This window comes from Hoplias malabaricus, chromosome 11 (assembly GCF_029633855.1).
Source record: "Hoplias malabaricus isolate fHopMal1 chromosome 11, fHopMal1.hap1, whole genome shotgun sequence".
Taxonomy (NCBI): domain Eukaryota; kingdom Metazoa; phylum Chordata; class Actinopteri; order Characiformes; family Erythrinidae; genus Hoplias; species Hoplias malabaricus.
This window is the reverse complement of record NC_089810.1, coordinates 1,247,175-1,265,154: the sequence shown is the minus strand read 5'-3', so window position 1 is coordinate 1,265,154 and position 17,980 is coordinate 1,247,175. Positions and strand designations below refer to the sequence as shown.

Sequence of the window (17,980 nt, the reverse complement as noted above, 5' to 3'; positions counted from 1 at the left end):
CCATGGTAGGCGCCTATAGTACCATCGAAAGTTGATAGGGCAGACATTCGAATGAGACGTCGCCGCCGCAGAGGGCGCGCGATCGGCCCGAGGTTATCTAGAGTCACCAAAGCGGCCGGGGGGCCCGAGCCCCCCGGATGGGTTTTGGGTCTGATAAATGCACGCATCCCCCGAGAGGTCAGCGCTCGTTTGCATGTATTAGCTCTGGAATTACCACAGTTATCCGAGTAACGTGTGGAGCGATCAAAGGAACCATAACTGATTTAATGAGCCATTCGCAGTTTCACTGTACCGACCGTGTGCACTTAGACCTGCATGGCTTAATCTTTGAGACAAGCATATGTTACTGGCAGGATCAACCAGGTAGCTGCACCGTGGGAAAAGGGGGTGAAACGTCACTCCCCGCCACGTGGGTCGGCCCTACCGAGACCCTTTTCGGGGCCCCGGGTCGGGCGCGGCCGCTCTCGGTGCGTTTGTTCGGAGCAGCACTCCTTTCGGATCTGCTGTCCCGACAGAGGAGAACCAGGAAATGTCGATTTGTGGGGCACGCTGGCAAACAGGAGTGGGGCCACGAGTTCAGATGCAGAGCCCCGGACATCGCTGTGCCTGCGGCCGCCGTTTTCGGACTGTCTCAGCGTAGGGGACTGGCCGCCTAAGTCTCCCAAAGATAGGTACGGGAAGGGTAAACAAAACCCATCCCTGGAAGCTGACCCGCAGCATGGGGTAGGATCCCTCTGCTTCTTTTTATGAAGCCTGGCAGGTGCCTACCCAAGGCGGGTCTGGTTTTCCGGTAGAGCAGCATCTCCACGTCGGTTGTCATCGTTCAGACACCTTCATTTCGTACTGCCCTCTGAAATCCTGACGGCCCCGCACTGGAAACGCCCATGCCCACGTTGTGCTCGGCCCGCCCGAAATAACCTCCTATGCAGAAGGGGTGCGACATGCCTGGGATCCTCTCTGACGTTGACGAGGGTCCAAGATTTCTTAACATGACATTCCTTAGCATAGAGGCGCTTGTACAAGTGTCCTTGTACCGCCCACTGGAGTTCCTGGCAATACGAAGAGGACGGAGATAAAAGGGAGATGACGAGGCACCAATAAGGGAATGTTTGGGTTGATGGAACGAGACATGATCTAATAATGGTGTACGTGACTGGGGTCCTATATATGGCTTGGATTTGTTCAATAAATTCAAGAGATAAGAGAGAATCTTTGACTGTCTGTCTTATTCCTCTCTTCTCCTCAAAGAATTCTTTGAGCGTCGATCTTTCTTCCTGGTGATACTTAATCATTAATTTTAAGTTTGCCATAATAATTAACATTCCCTAATCAGAAGCCCTGGATGAACAGAGAGGTTCGCACTCTGCTCAAAGCCAGAGATGCTGCCTTCAGATCAGGATGCAGGGAAGCATACAGCTTGGTCAGAGCTAACCTGAGGAGAGGAATAGCTATAGCCAAGCACTGCTACAAACGCCGGTCCTGATTCACAAAAAAAACAAAAGCAGATGCACATAAATGGAAAAACCTAATGCGTACAAAAGAAGGGCAAAAAACAAGACTGGTGGTCTGAGATTTCTTACCATGGCATCCCTCAGCATAGAAGCGCTCAGGGTACGAGCGTCCTTTGTACCGCCCACTGGAGTTCCTGGCAATATGAAGAGACTAATAGCTATAGCCAAGCACTGCTACAAACGCCGGATTGAGGAGCACTTTACCTCCTCTGACCCTCGGCGTATGTGGCAGGGAATACACGCCCTGACTGACTATAAACCAACTAGCTTTGTTCCATTTACCAACAGTGCTTCACTCCCTGATAAGCTGAACAACTTTTACGCTCGTTTCGACCAGATGATAATGATATCTTCAATAAACGATCCTCCACCGATGACAACCCACTTGTACTTTCCACTTCGGACGTCAGTCGCATGCTGAGTAGAGTGAATGCACGGAAGGCAGCTGGCCCTGATGGTGTACCTGGCCGTGTGCTGAGTGCTTGTGCTGTGGAACTTGCGGGTGTCTTCGCTCTCAACAGAACTACACACTGCATAACCCACCTCAATAATTTCCAAGTGCTTTAAAAGACTAGTTCTTTCTCACTTGAAATCCTGCCTGCCTGCTACGCTGGACCCACACCAGTTTGCTTATCGTTGCAACAGATCCACCGAGGACGCTATCTCAACAGCACTACACACTGCACTAACCCACCTCGCTTGGAAGCATAAGGAAGCATAAAGTAATCTAAATCTCCCTGGTAGGCGGCTGCGTTGACCTTGGACCTCAGAAAATAAAGTGGACCCACACCAGCAGATGACATGGGACACCAAACCGCCACTGACTGTGGAAACTTTACAGGGTAGCTCGAACAATGTGGATTCCGTGCCTCTCCTCTCTTCCTCCAGATTCTGGGACCTTGATTTCTATAGGAAATGGTCCTTGGTCTTCCAGGACCAAGATGGCATCGCGATCACACTGCGAGGCTCAGCGTCTTACCGGTTTTAGTGATGTTATACTTCTGTACTTAGCTATCTCCAGTTTTCTTGCGCAAATAACTCTTGCGAACTACAGTTACGACAGACAGACACTTTTGGAAATTAACATTCACTGCACAGACACCGGATTCAGCATCGGTTGGACTTTAACCAGCTTCAAAACAACACCCCTCCCCCATCTTGGACTTTCCGATCATCTTTCTTTGTTCCTGCTTCCCAAATACACTCCAGTCATGCAGAGGATTAAGCCTTCAACCAGAACTGTAAAGTTCTGGATGGATGGGGCTGACTCCTTCCTTCAGCAACAGTTCCAGCACACCGACTGGAGTGAGTATGCTGCCCGAGCCTGCACAGGCTCACACATCCACTTGGACACCTACACTAACTCTGTCCTGAAATGCATCAACAAGCGCTCAGGGTACAAGCGTCCTCTGTACCGCCCACTGGAGTCCCTGGCAATATGAAGAGACTAATAGCCATAGCCAAGCACTGCTACAAACGACGGATTGAGGAGCACTTTACCTCCTCTGACCCTCGGCGTATGTGGCAGGGAATACACACCCTGACTGACTATAAACCAACTAGCTTTGTTCCATCTACCAACAGTGCTTCACTCCCTGATGAGCTGAACAACTTCTACGCTCGTTTCGACCAGATGATATTGATATCTTCAATAAACGATCCTCCACCGACGACAACCCACTTGTACTTTCCAATTCGGACGTCAGTCACATGCTGAGCAGAGTGAATGATAACTTCCCCCAATAACTTCCAAGGGGTTTAAAAGACTAGTTCTTTCTCACTTGAAATCCTGCCTGCCTGCTACGCTGGACCCACACCAAATTGCTTATCGTAGCAACAGATCCACCGAGGACGCTATCTCAACAGCACTTCACACTGCACTAACCTACCTCGCTTGGAAGCATAAGGAAGCATAAAGTAATCTAAATCTCCCTGGTAGGCGGCTGCGTTGACCTTGGACCTCAGAAAATAAAGTGGACCCACACCAGCAGATGACATGGGACACCAAACTGCCACTGACTGTGGAAACTTTACAGGGTACCTCGAACAATGTGGATTCCGTGCCTCTCCTCTCTTCCTCCAGATTCTGGGACCTTGATTTCTATAGGAAATGGTCCTTGGTCTCCCAGGACCAAGATGGCATCGCGATCACACTGCGAGGCTCAGCGTCTTACCAGTTTTAGTGATGTTATACTTCTGTACTTAGCTATCTCCAGTTTTCTTGCGCAAATAACTCTTGCGAACTACAGCTACGAGAGACAGACACTTTTGGAAATTAACATTCACTGCACAAACACCGGATTCACGCAATCTTTGACTGTCTGTCTTATTCCTCTCTTCTCCTCAAAGAATTCTTTGAGCGTCGATCTTCCTTCCTGGTGATACTTAATCATTAATTTTAAGTTTGCCATAATAATTAACATTCCCTAATCAGAAGCCCTGGATTAACAGAGAGGTTCGCACTCTGCTCAAAGCCAGAGATGCTGCCTTCAGATCAGGATGCCGGGAAGCATACAGCTTGGTCAGAGCTAACCTGAGGAGAGGAATAGCTATAGCCAAGCACTGCTACAAACGCCGGTCCTGATTCACAAAAAAAACAAAAGCAGATGCACATAAATGAAAAAACCTAATGCGTACAAAAGAAGGGCAAAAAACAAGACTGGTGGTCTGAGATTTCTTACCATGGCATCCCTCAGCATAGAAGCGCTCAGGGTACGAGCGTCCTTTGTACCGCCCACTGGAGTTCCTGGCAATACGAAGAGACTAATAGCTATAGCCAAACACTGCTACAAACGCCGCATTGAGGAGCACTTTACCTCCTCTGACCCTCGGCGTATGTGGTAGGGAACAACACCCTGACTGACTATAAACCAACTAGCTTTGTTCCATGTACCAACAGTGCTTGACTCCCTGATGAGCTGAACAACTTTTACACTCGTTTCGACCAGATGATATTGATATCTTCAATAAACGATCCTCCACCGACGACAACCCACTTGTACTTTCTACTTCGGACGTCAGTCGCATGCTGAGCAGAGTGAATGCACGGAAGGCAGCTTGCCCTGATGGTGTACCTGGCCGTGTGCTAAGAGCTTGTGCTGTGGAACTTGCGGGTGTCTTCGCTCACATCTTTAATGTTTCGCTTGCCCAGGCAGCTGTACCATCTATCTTTAAGTCAGCCATTATTGTGCCTGTGCCTAAGCATTCTACTGCTTCAGACTTTAATGACTTTCGACCTGTAGCACTCACCCCAATAATTTCCAAGTGCTTTAAAAGACTAGTTCTTTCTCACTTGAAATCCTGCCTGCCTGCTACGCTGGACCCACACCAGTTTGCTTATCGTTGCAACAGATCCACCGAGGACGCTATCTCAACAGCACTACACACTGCACTAACCCACCTCACTTGGAAGCATAAGGAAGCATAAAGTAATCTAAATCTCCCTGGTAGGCGGCTGCGTTGACCTTGGACCTCAGAAAATAAAGTGGACCCACACCAGCAGATGACATGGGACACCAAACCGCCACTGACTGTGGAAACTTTACAGGGTACCTCGAACAATGTGGATTCCGTGCCTCTCCTCTCTTCCTCCAGATTCTGGGACCTTGATTTCTATAGGAAATGGTCCTTGGTCTTCCAGGACCAAGATGGCATCGCGATCACACTGCGAGGCTCAGCGTCTTACCAGTTTTAGTGATGTTATACTTCTGTACTTAGCTATCTCCAGTTTTCTTGCGCAAATAACTTATGCGAACTACAGCTACGACAGACAGACACTTTTGGAAATTAACATTCACTGCACAAACACCGGATTCACGCAATCTTTGACTGTCTGTCTTATTCCTCTCTTCTCCTCAAAGAATTCTTTGAGTGTCGATCTTCCTTCCTGGTGATACTTAATCATTAATTTTAAGTTTGCCATAATAATTAACATTCCCTAATCAGAAGCCCTGGATGAACAGAGAGGTTCGCAATCTGCTCAAAGCCAGAGATGCTGCCTTCAGATCAGGATGCCGGGAAGCATACAGCTTGGTCAGAGCTAACCTGAGGAGAGGAATAGCTATAGCCAAGCACTGCTACAAACGCCGGTCCTGATTCACAAAAAAAACAAAAGCAGATGCACATAAATGAAAAAACCTAATGCGTACAAAAGAAGGGCAAAAAACAAGACTGGTGGTCTGAGATTTCTTACCATGGCATCCCTCAGCATAGAAGCGCTCAGGGTACGAGCGTCCTTTGTACCGCCCACTGGAGTTCCTGGCAATACGAAGAGACTAATAGCTATAGCCAAGCACTGCTACAAACGCCGGATTGAGGAGCACTTTACCTCCTCTGACCCTCGGCGTATGTGGTAGGGAACAACACCCTGACTGACTATAAACCAACTAGCTTTGTTCCATGTACCAACAGTGCTTGACTCCCTGATGAGCTGAACAACTTTTACACTCGTTTCGACCAGATGATATTGATATCTTCAATAAACGATCCTCCACCGACGACAACCCACTTGTACTTTCCACTTTGGACATCAGTCGCATGCTGAGCAGAGTGAATGCACGGAAGGCAGCTGGCCCTGATGGTGTACCTGGCCGTGTGCTAAGAGCTTGTGCTGTGGAACTTGCGGGTGTCTTCTCTCACATCTTTAATGTTTCGCTTGCCCAGGCAGCTGTACCATCTATCTTTAAGTCAGCCATTATTGTGCCTGTGCCTAAGCATTCTACTGCTTCAGACTTTAATGACTTGTGACCTGTAGCACTCACCCCAATAATTTCCAAGTGCTTTAAAAGACTAGTTATTTCTCACTTGAAATCCTGCCTGCCTGCTACGCTGGACCCACACCAGTTTGCTTATCATAGCAACAGATCCACCGAGGACGCTATCTCAACAGCACTACCCACTGCACTAACCCAACTTGACTGTCAAAACTCATAGGTGAGTATGCTGTTAATCGATTTTAGTTCTGCATTCAACAGAACAATTCCGTCTATGCTGATATCCAAACTCAACCATCTGGGTATCAGCACATCACTCTGCCACTGGATTTTAGACTTCCTGTCTAACAGACCTCAATCTGTTAGATTAGGCAAACTTCATTCATCAACCATCACCTTGAACACTGGCATTCCACAAGGTTGTGTTCTTAGCCCGATTCTGTACTCTCTCTTCACCCATGACTGTGTACCTGCCTATGGTTCAAACACCGTAGTCAAATTCGCAGATGACACCATGGTGATAGGCTTGATTACAGACAATAATGAAACGCCCTACCGGGATGAAGTACAGCATCTGTCCTTGTGGTGCCAAAACAATAACCTGGTACTAAACACGCTCAAAACAAAGGAGATCATCATGGACTTCAGACGGACTAGGAATCAAGCTCACGCCCCCATTTACATCACCGGAACTGCAGTGGATGAGGTGTCCAGTTTCAAGTTCCTTCGAGGACATCTACCATAAACGCTGCCTGGGCAGGGCACGAAAATCACTATAATATCACTACTGCACTTTATGTAAATTATGTAAATAATGTTATATATTGCACTTCTGGTTAGATGCTAACTACATTTCATTGGCCCTGTATTGTACTCTGCACAATGACAATGAAGTTGAATCTAATCTAATCTAATTTACTTTAATCAGGGAACATAACTTTGGACCACTCAGGAGCAGTCCAGTCCTTTTTCCTGACGCTGTCTCTTGTTCAAGAGTGGCTTGGCATAAGGAATATGACAGATGAAACCCATGTCTTGCATACATTCAAATTTTATGACCAGCACCTGTATGTGCTTGTATAATTTAAACTACTGATTCTTAACATTGAGGTTGCCCAGAAGCTCAATGTTGTATTGCAACTCTTCGCTTCCACATTAAATTACCTGACGCTGGATTATAACTTACTTCTGAACGTCGTCGTTCCATTGTCTTGGGCATGATTTTAATGTGTGAGCAATCTTTTTGTGCTGACTATATGCAGGTGTATTGTTTAACATTCGGATTCTGACTGGTGTTCGCTCAGAAGCTTTTACATTTTTCGCTTCCACCTTAAGTAATGCAGCAGTAACATTAGCTAACTTGAAAATCTTAAAGTAAGGCGTTCGGACAAGAGTTTCAGAAGGGCAGGCTGGCTCACTGTGGTTACGTGTTTGTTGGTTTACTGGCATTATAAATATATCAAAGATAGTTGGAAACTTTGTGAAAGGACTTTTGTGTTGCCTTATCAAAGTAGCCAACACTTTAAAATGTTAATGTCTATGGATGTTGGGTATGTTAAAAGTATTAAAAACATTACAAAACACTTCAACGAATGATATATATTTATACGCCATCCCAATCCCAATATATTTGCCTGTAATGGAATGTAATGGAATATATTGGAATCGGGACGTTCCGGGAGCCACCTGGTGGATTGATGCAAAATTGCGGGTAAAAGGCCGAAACTTTGAGGATTTTTAGCTCCCACCACGTGTGCCCAGGACTCGACCCCGGGCTCTGCAAAAAAAATCGTCTAGGGGCCGCTGCGCGCTAGGCCGATAAGGTCCACCAAGCAGCGTATCATATATGTGGATTGGGATGGTGTGGTACTACGAAGAGGTAAGCAACTGCTATTTTCTCGATTAAATGGCCTTTCGGAACTAAGACCCCACCACCACCTGTTAGGTCTAAATGGAATTGTGGACACATACTCCCATTTGTGGCCAGATGGGAGTATGTCAGTGTAGTTTTTATTTATTTTTTATTAAGTTAATGCAACATATGATTGGTCATTTGAAAATGGTACTCGGGCAGCTAGTACTTAACCTTTTCCATGTTACATATTTCAGATTATTCCAATTTTGGACATTTCAATTCCAACATTACTGATTATACAGAGTCTTGTACAAAAAAAGAAGGCATAGATTTGAAAACGTTCAACGTACACATGTATCATTGTCACAAGCATTTTAAAATGTGTACTGCGTACACATTTGAATTTGATATGTATTTTTTGAAATTGTGATGGAGAAAATAAGGACAAGTATTAAGAATTGAAATCTAACAGAGCATTTGGAATCAGAAAGTAGTTTATTTAACCTTAAGGTGGTCAACATACAATAGCAGAGAGTACTATGTGAATGTGGACAAAGAAGATGTTTTCACAGAGATATTTATATAGGTAGTTTATACGTCATAACCATAAGATAATCACTCGATGTTTCTGCAAGCTTAGTTTCCTTAGAGACATCTCAGTTTGATATACAAGATGTGGTTTGTTCTAATAAAGCATTGACCTCGAGCTGACCTGACATACACTTAGTTTGTGAGTTCTGTTGATGATTAGAAATTAACATACAGACAAACAAGCAGACAAGTTCTTTCAACAGAGACATATAAAAATTACCATTACAGAAATATCTGAGTTTGGATATCCCTATCTTACTCATTTTCCTTCAGAAAAGGGTACTTAAATATCAGAGCTTTACACACTTGCACATACTCATTTGTAGATGTATTCCTTTGAAGCATAATTTAAAACAAATGAAAAAAAAAACAAAAAAACAGAGGAATTCAATACTAAAATACCTACATGCAACATTGAGACATGCTTTGGTACTGTGTTCTTATAATGTTTTTTTGTGAATTGACTACACTCAGAGTCAGAGTCAGAAAACAGCGCTGGCCCACAGCAGGCTCAGTGTCACTTCGTCAGCAGTCATGGGGGTCCAGGTGTATGGAATGGCGTTGGTCTCTTATAGAACAGCGTTGGGCTCTAAACGTGTGAACACATGCTCGTTAACACGTTATTAAAAATTTGCGTGTTGACACGTAAAATTTTGTCGTGATAACGTGACCAAAATTGACACGTTTACACGCTTCTTAAGGTTTTTGCCAATGGGAGGCCTCAAATCCGGGCGTACTTACATATTCATGATAGGATTTACATCACACCCTGTAGCTGACACGAAACATAAATCCTTTGTGAACGTAGTCCCTACGTTTCATCTGAATTATTCATAACATAGTGAGCTAAGCACTGACCTGTGGCTACGTTGAGCCCTACATGAGCAGTGTGAAGACAGCAATATTAGTAAGCTGATCCCCATAGCAACTGGAAGTTTATGTTTCACAATAAAAAAACTGGTGTTTAGTACCTTAAAATTTGTAAACATGCATATTATTATATAACTTCATTCATAACATGCTCTAAAGCTTTCCATAATTTTATAACAAACAAACATCACTATTCACTATTCATATGTGTGTGACACATACTGAGGCGTAATTCATTCACATTGATTAATTATGTGCATTATTTTAATAGCATACTGCTAAACAATACGGTGTCAATACAAACCCATAGTGAAATTAACTTTCCAGATCCTCCTCTTTCTGTAAACATGTATACTATGTTTAAATATACATTAATTTACTCATGTGTTATTTAATTATGTGTATATACTTATATATGTTAAGAGAGGATAAATCTCCTTCAAAATTAAATTGAACAAAAAAAATCTGAATTAAAAAAGATCTTTTTTCAGCAGTAAATTCAGTGGGCCATGCTTTGGTACTGCGTTCTTATAATGTTTTTTTGTGAATTGACTACACTCGGCTCAGAGTCACAGTCAGAAAACAGAGCTGGGAGTGTTCTTCGTCAGTAGTCATGGGGGTCCAGGTGTATGGAATGCCGTTGGTCTCTAAGCGTGTTGGATTTGACCATGTTTTTTTATGAGATTTTGTATAAACATTATACATATATAAATACGTTTAAAAGCACGCACGCACACACACACACACATATATATATATATATATATATATATATATATATATATATATAAACCCCTCATTTCAACCACCACTGAACTGCTGAAAAAGCCCTTTTATAATTTAGAATTTTTTGTTCAATTTCATTTTGAAGGAGATTTATCCTCTCTTAATGTATATATAGAAGTAGATACACATAATTAAATAAAACATAAGTAATTTAATGTATATTTTAACATATACATGTTTACAGAAAGAGGAGGATCTGGAAAGTTAATTTCACCATGGGTTTGTATTGACACTGTATTGTTTAGCAGTATGCTATTAAAAGAATGCACATAATTTATCAATGTCAAATCTCAGTATGTGTCACACATAGTGTGAGAGAATAGTGATGTTTGTTTGATATAAAATTATGAAAAGCTTTAGAGCATGTTATGAATGAAGTTATATAATATTATGCATGTTTACAAATTTTAAGGTACTAAACACCAGAGGTTTTTTATTGTGAAAAATTAACTTCCAGTTGCTATGGGGATCAGCTTACTAATATTGCTGTCTTCACACTGCTCACGTAGGGCTCAACGTAGCCATAGGTCAGTGCTTCGCTCACTATGTTATGAATAATTCAGATGAAACGTAGGGACTACGTTCACAAAGGATTTATGTTTCGTGTCAGCTACAGTGTGTGATGTAAATCCTATCATGAATATGTAAGTAGGCCCGTATGGATTAGTTAAATGCTGTTTTAACTACAGTAACTGAAAAATATCACTGGTGAACGAGACAAAATACATATTCAATTATAACTGATATCACAACAAAAATATAGAATTAGAAACAGTACATAAAAACCCAAACAAAGTGTAGTGTAGCGAAACTGGTGGACTCTCTCTTTGTCTGTGTGTAGATGGATATAATCTCGGTGTGGGGACTAAAACTTGTTTACAGACTCACATTTTTAGTTATACAAATACACACGTTTTTTTGTGTGTACGATTGTTTACATGTGTAAGGAAGAGACGTTATAAAAAAATAATTAAATACTCTATAAAGGACTTAAATCCAGGATAATAAGTCTGAATTAATGAAGACATGGCCCCTGTGCATAACTCGTGCGGGAGCTGGCAACGCCAGCCATGGAGCTTTCCCATTGAAGCCAGTTTGCTACGGTCTCTTTTAAATATCATTTGATTAGAATACAACATTTTACATGTGCTTAATGAATATATTTTTTGTTAAATATTGGTTTTAATCATAAATGTGTTGCTTTGTCAGTTAGCAAAGTTACATCAGCCAGTAATGTTAAGCTACAGCCCGGTCTCACACCTACTCGTGATATAGTAATCTACAATTCATGACATATCGCATATTTTCAGCATGAATTGCAGTCTCCTATATATGTGACTATATCACGAGTAGGTGTGAGACCGGGTTGTAAGCTATCACTACCTCAGGATGTAAAGGTCTTCCATGTGTCTTAGCAAATTGCAAATAATTTAAATAAATGTTTTACAGTTACTGAAAGACATCTACGAAGAAATGTACTGCTTAAATTTTAATTGTTATTTTATTATTATGTTTTTTACAGTATATTTGTATGTTAGCGTCTGCTAATGTTAGCTAGCATCCAGTTAAAATTTCTCCTGTTCCACCTTAAACAGAGTGACAGTTATTTTCTGATGAAACAAGAACAAAAAGTAACTGCTTCAGCATTTAAAAAAGAACAGAAAACTCCAGTATTGTGCTTGTAAATATGGATTAACATTTAGTGCTAGTTTTGCTATGGCATATATATATATATATATATATATATATATATATATATATATATATATATATATATATATATATATAATATATGTATATATATACACTGTGTGTGTTTTGAAAATAACATTGTGTTTGGTATTTAATATGCAGACTTTAAACTTTGGGAATTGTGTCAGTATAACAATTAATTTATGTTTTGTATTATTTATTCCAGATTGCAAACATATGTTCCTGCACTTTTTTAAACTTCTGGTTTTTTTTTAACTTCCTGCTATATATAGTGTGTTGAAAAAATGCATATTTGACAACACAAGAAATTGTATAAAACTTTATCTAGACAGTATAATAATTACATTAAGCAAGACCATAAATATTTTGCACAAATCACTTATATAAGCCTTTTAAAATTCTAGTAAACTGAATGGAGAAAAAACACATAGGGAAGAAATATGAGCATCTGCAATATCTTCAGACCATTCAGCTATTTATTATAATGTTTGTAACAGCTATTTAATACTAAAATTTAATTCAAATCAAATTGTATTTATATAGCGCTTTTCACAACAAAAAGTCGTCACAAAGCAGCTTTACAGAGATCCGGGTCCAAGCCTCCTATGAGCAAGCCAGGGGCAACAGTGGCAAGGAAAATCTCCCTCAGCACATGAGGAAGAAACCTTGGAAGGAACCAAGACTCATACGGGGAACCCATCCTCCTCGGGTCGACACCGGAGACACAACAGAGAACAGAACAGAAGTAAAAGTGAAATGGTGACAGATGATGTAATGTAAATGTAGTACATTAGTGATGTATGAGTCTGAGGAAGGAGAAGGTGATCAGGGATTCTGTGTGAGTTAAAAGTAGGTGCAGAGTTAATCTGAGGTAAAACAGCATGGCCAAGCATGATAGTGTAGATGAGACAAGGCCAGGATCTTGTACAGGATACACAGGGGCTGGATCAGGGCAACACCTGGAGAGCAGCAGGACAGCTCAAAGCATGAGAGAGAGACAGGAGAAAGAAAACCAGACAAAGGGAACAAAAAAATACAGAGGTTAGTAGGGTCATGGTAAAGAACGGGCAAATTTGTCCTGCGAAAAAAGCTTCCACGGGTCAGGCAAGAGAACCCAGCGGCAGACAGCGCGTTGGCGGTTACTAGAAAGCTAACTAAAAAAGCTGTAGCTATGGTAGTATGACAGGGTTAATACAGAACAGTGATAATTAACCTGATGCTGTGTATGGGGAAAAAAGCTTGTCCCATTTAGGGGTGGGGTGGGCATGGCTAGGTCCCAGAGGAGGTTTCAGAGCACCTGTAAGTCCAAAATCGATGACCAAAGGAGATTCACGGTGAATGTAGTCTTCTAAGACCCACCCACCCTTGAAACTTCTGTCAAAACTCAAGCAAACCACGAAGCAGACTCTAGAGAGATTCCAGAAGCAAAAGACCTTATCAGCAAAATCCATAAAAACAATAATGAAAGCAAAGACTGGCAAAATGCAAATGAAATAATGTCAAATAACTGCAAAGAGTATCTTATAAAAATGAACTTGGCATAAAAAGTAAGGAAATTTGTGTTTGGTAGATTATTTTTTTCTTGTTGTAACAATGCTTCTTGGCAGTTTATCTCATACCGTTGGAAAGCCTGTTAATTTCCCCTTTAAACGGTGCCACATTTGTAAGGAACATGCATTTGTGGGATGAGCAGTAGAGCTGAGAATGTGGGTTGCGCCTCTTTAAAAGGTAAATGTGGCATCATTTAACAGGCTTTCCAACTGTATAAGATTTATTGCCCAGAAGCATTGTTACAACCAGGAAATAATCTACCAAACACAAATAACACAATTTTAAGAAATTTGTTTATTGTTTTTTGTAGAAATTTTTAAACAGAATTATATTTCTTAAAAAGTTTAGCTTTTTCAAAGTTTCTGTAAATACAAGGGTGTGTTTAGTGTTGAGTGATATTTTTTTTAGAACTGGTCTAAACTACCTCCATGATAAAGTTTTTATAGCAAAGTTGTATAATTAGTGTTCATTGTAAGTTGAACCAGAAAATTTGCACTGAAATATTTTTAATATGTTTACTGTATCATCTTTCAATAAGAATATAATTAATTAATATAATGTGTGTGTGTGTGTATTTATTTTTTTTTTTTCCACATAAGATATCAACACAGAGGTGTCTTACACGAGGGGAAAAAAATTGTTGAACTGATGGAAGATGAATGCTGATGCAGCACCACAGACACTTGTGATAATGGGCATTGCAGCAGTGGTAATGGGCAGTCTTTGAATTTACCACAGCCTTCATGAAGCATTTTAGACAGCTGAAATTCGGTGTGGCTTTTTTGAATTTGTTCTGAAAAACGTGAGTTGGTGTTGTGGGCTGTGTGACAAGAAGTTTGTGCAGTCAACTAATACGTTGTGATTAGCAGCTATCGGATTCTGGAGTTTTCAAGCCCCAAAGAGCAGAGGAGCGCGCGCCATGTCAGGTTGGTAACAGTCATTTTGTTTGAAGTTTGTGTTTTTTTCTTTAGCCATCTCAAGTGAACAAAGTCATCAAAACTTTTTATTGCATTAGGCTTACTTTTCTAATGTTTGCTGCAGCTAGCCAACGTGTCATTATGATGAATAGCAAGTGTTCTAGTTAGCCTTTAACCCACATTATGTAATGTCTGAGCTAATAGCCAGGTCGTTAAATTTTGAAATTTGAATAATTACTTACAGTCTACTTGAGGTTGAGAAGTAAAATGTTTCTATCATTGTTTCTCAATATGACAACTTTAGAATGTGATCATATACTTTGATATATGAATCACGCTATATTATAGGGTAAGTGTACTTTTAAGGCCACCAAAATCAGGTTTTCAGGTATGTTTAATAGATATTCTTCTGATTTCTATTTGATATCTGTGGGGAAAAGGCAAGGTCATTTGAAAATGTATGCATTTGTTTATGTACATGTTTAGAATATTAAATGGTGATATTTTATGAAATATGTCAGAAGTGTGGTATGGACCTTATTGACAAAATAAAAATGTTGTTGATTAAGGAGGCCTTGACTTACACAGGGGTGTGATTATTTTCGTAACTGGGATTTTCTCTCAATAGAGTTAATGGTGTTGAATATAGATTCTTATAAACTAGGTGCACTGGGATAGACACTTGACTCCCACAATACACACTCCAGCCACTGGGGGGGGGTCTTACTTTTCTTGAGATCTTGAAGTGGAGCCTTTAAAGGGGAGGACCTCTGGTTTTGGAGGCCAGATACCGGAGCGTCGTTTTGGATATATATAAGATGGTGGAAGTTTTGGCGCTGATTTTTCTCTAACACTCTGGAAACTGTTGCACCTCCAGATTACTACCTACCCTTTTGAATAATCTCTACATGCTTGGGCTGGTCGACCATGGAGTCAGCGCTTGGGTTCTTCGAGGATCTTTAGGTAAGAAGAGTGAACCCTCCCAAGTTCTCATTTCATCACAATAGATTTCAACACCTTATTTTCGTGATCTAATTGTTGGCTGTGTGATTGTAACTTGATAGTTTTGTGCTCTGTTGAGGTTAGCTGTTTGCTAAGGTGGGTATTGGATTGCAGAGTTGCTTGATTGTATACAGTCTAGACCTTTGGTAATTGGGTATGTTTGGTTGAGTTCTCAGGAAATCTGATTTGGTGGTGTTGATTTGACTCAAAAATACCTGTTGGAAATTGTGGCCTACTTGGGGCTTCTTGAGTTGTATGTGTTCTTTCAGAAGTCCTATGAGAGGACTTGAGGTAAGGTGGCCAAAATTGTCAAGTACTTTTAGTTTTGTAGTCATACTTTGGTGGTACTTAGGGATTTTAGGCCAATAGGGGAATATAGGTTACCTCTTGGTGTTTGAATTTTAGTAGCCTTAGAGTTAGGGGTCTCTGGTCTGTCCTCATTTCGGCTGGGGGGCTTTTGGTATTTTTTTAATTTTTTCCCAAAAATGTCTCAGTTTGATCCGGAAAGTTTTATCCAAGCCCATCTGCAGACAACGGACTGGATAAAATTAAAGAAGCCTCAGTTGCTCCAGCTTGCTGAATATTATGAGATTGAGGTAGATTCAGAGTTGAATAAAATTAAGATAGTAGATCCTTGCTCAGTCCCTAGGTTTGAGTGACTCCATCATTGAGGCAAGATTGGCTAGGGAACAAGCAGAGAAGGGTAGGCGAGAGAAGGAGAAGGATAGTTTGCGGGAGCTGGAGTTAGCTAAGATTGAGTTGGAGAAGGTTAAACTCTCGCAGATGGAGAGTCAACAACAGCGCAGACATGAGACTCGGTTTGATGTATCCAAATGTCTACATCTAATGCCAAAATTTCAGGAAGACGAGGTAGATGTGTTTTTTGATGCCTTTGAGAATATAGCCACGGAATTAGCTTGGCTGGAGAATTGTTGGACCGTTTTGGTTCAGAGTGTCCTGTAGGGGAAAGCTCGGGAGGCTTATGCAGCTTTGAATTCTGCACACTCCATGGAGTATGACACGGTGAAAACGGCAGTGAAGAATGCCTATGAAGTTGTGCCAGAAACTTACAGGCACAAATTCCGTTCTCTTAGACGTAAGCTAGCGGAAACCTATTTGGATGTAGCTAGGCAGCAGGAGGCAGTGTTTGAACGAAAGCATGTGAAGTTTATACTTTTGCAGATTTAAAACAGCTTGTTCTTATGGAACAGTTTAAAAATAGTCTACCTGTTCTTTAGGAAGTGTACATTCAGGAGCATGGGGCGACTGAAGTTAAAAAGGCTGCTATGATGGCAGATACTTACGAATTTACCCATAAGGAGTCGAGAGTGAAAGAGAGATCAGTGGTTGGAGAAAGGCTAATATAGAGGTTAAATCAGCAGAGACTAAAAGTCATAGGGAAGGGCCATCTGGCTCTAAACCTCATAGTCAACTTCAAAAACCTGTAAATTCTACTCCCTCGGGAGAAATAATCTGCCATTATTGTAGAAAACCTGGCCATATAAAATCAGGTTGTCCAGTTCTGCAGAAGTGCAGACGTGGGTCTTATACTGACTCTTCAAAATCTGTGGCATTGGTAGTTGGTTCAGAGAGGACTATTAGTTGTGTGGATCCTGAGTCTGAAATAACCCCCTCTCTGTATGATGGGTTTGTCTCCTGCTGTACAGTGTCCATTGGTTCTGGGGAGCCAGAAACCAAAATTAAAATTTTCAGGGACACTGGTGCAGTTCAGTCCTTGTTGTTACAAGGGGTTCGTGATTAGCCAGTTTCAATGACTCTTCAGTGTTGCTTCAGGGTGTGGGAAGTTTGTTTGGTGCCATGCCATTGCATAAAGTGTACCTAACCTCTAACTTGGTAAATGGCTATGTTAATGTAGCAGTAGTGCCATCATTACCAGTCCCTGGAGTTTCTATGCTATTGGGGAATGATCTTGCTGGGGTTCAAGTTTCGGTAACCCCTTTAATTAGTCACATGCCATGTGAGGTACCAGAAACAGAGGCTTTGGCCAGGGAGTATCCTGAGGTGTTTTCAACCTGTGTCGTTACCCGTGCCCAGTCTCGCCCCAAGGGGGTGGTTCCACAGAGAGGGCTGGAGGAGGCAGCATTTGAGCTTGGAGATACCTTCTTTGGAAAACTAGGTTAATCAGATGCAGCTCAGTTTAATAGGGAAACCTTAATCAAGGAGCTCAAGGAGGACCCTGAGTTGGCCTCATTGTGTAAGGGGGCTGGTACACGGGAGGAGACAGAGGAGTCGGCAGAGGTCTTCTATATGCATCAGGGAGTGCTTATGCGGAAGTGGAGGCCTCCTTATCATCCTGCTGTTGAAGATTGGAGTGTTGTGGAGCAGATTGTGTTGCTGAAGAGTTTTAGGTTGAAAGTGTTGCGCTTGGCACATGAAGCACCCATGGCAGGGCATGTGGGTATTCGTAAAGCCCAAGAGAGAGTCTTGCGTTATTTTTATTGGCCGAAGATG

At 41.6% G+C, this 17,980-nt stretch overlaps 1 non-coding gene across 1 annotated transcript in view; it reads right to left on the bottom strand.

The window, feature by feature from the left end:
• LOC136710160 (18S ribosomal RNA) overlaps positions 1-366 on the bottom strand; it is a 1,839-nt gene extending 1,473 nt beyond the window's left edge. The window contains exon 1 of the ribosomal RNA XR_010804599.1: positions 1-366. This exon is cut by the window's left edge and continues 1,473 nt beyond it. This is a non-coding gene — a ribosomal RNA (18S ribosomal RNA).
• Between the last annotated feature and the right edge of the window lie 17,614 nt (positions 367-17,980).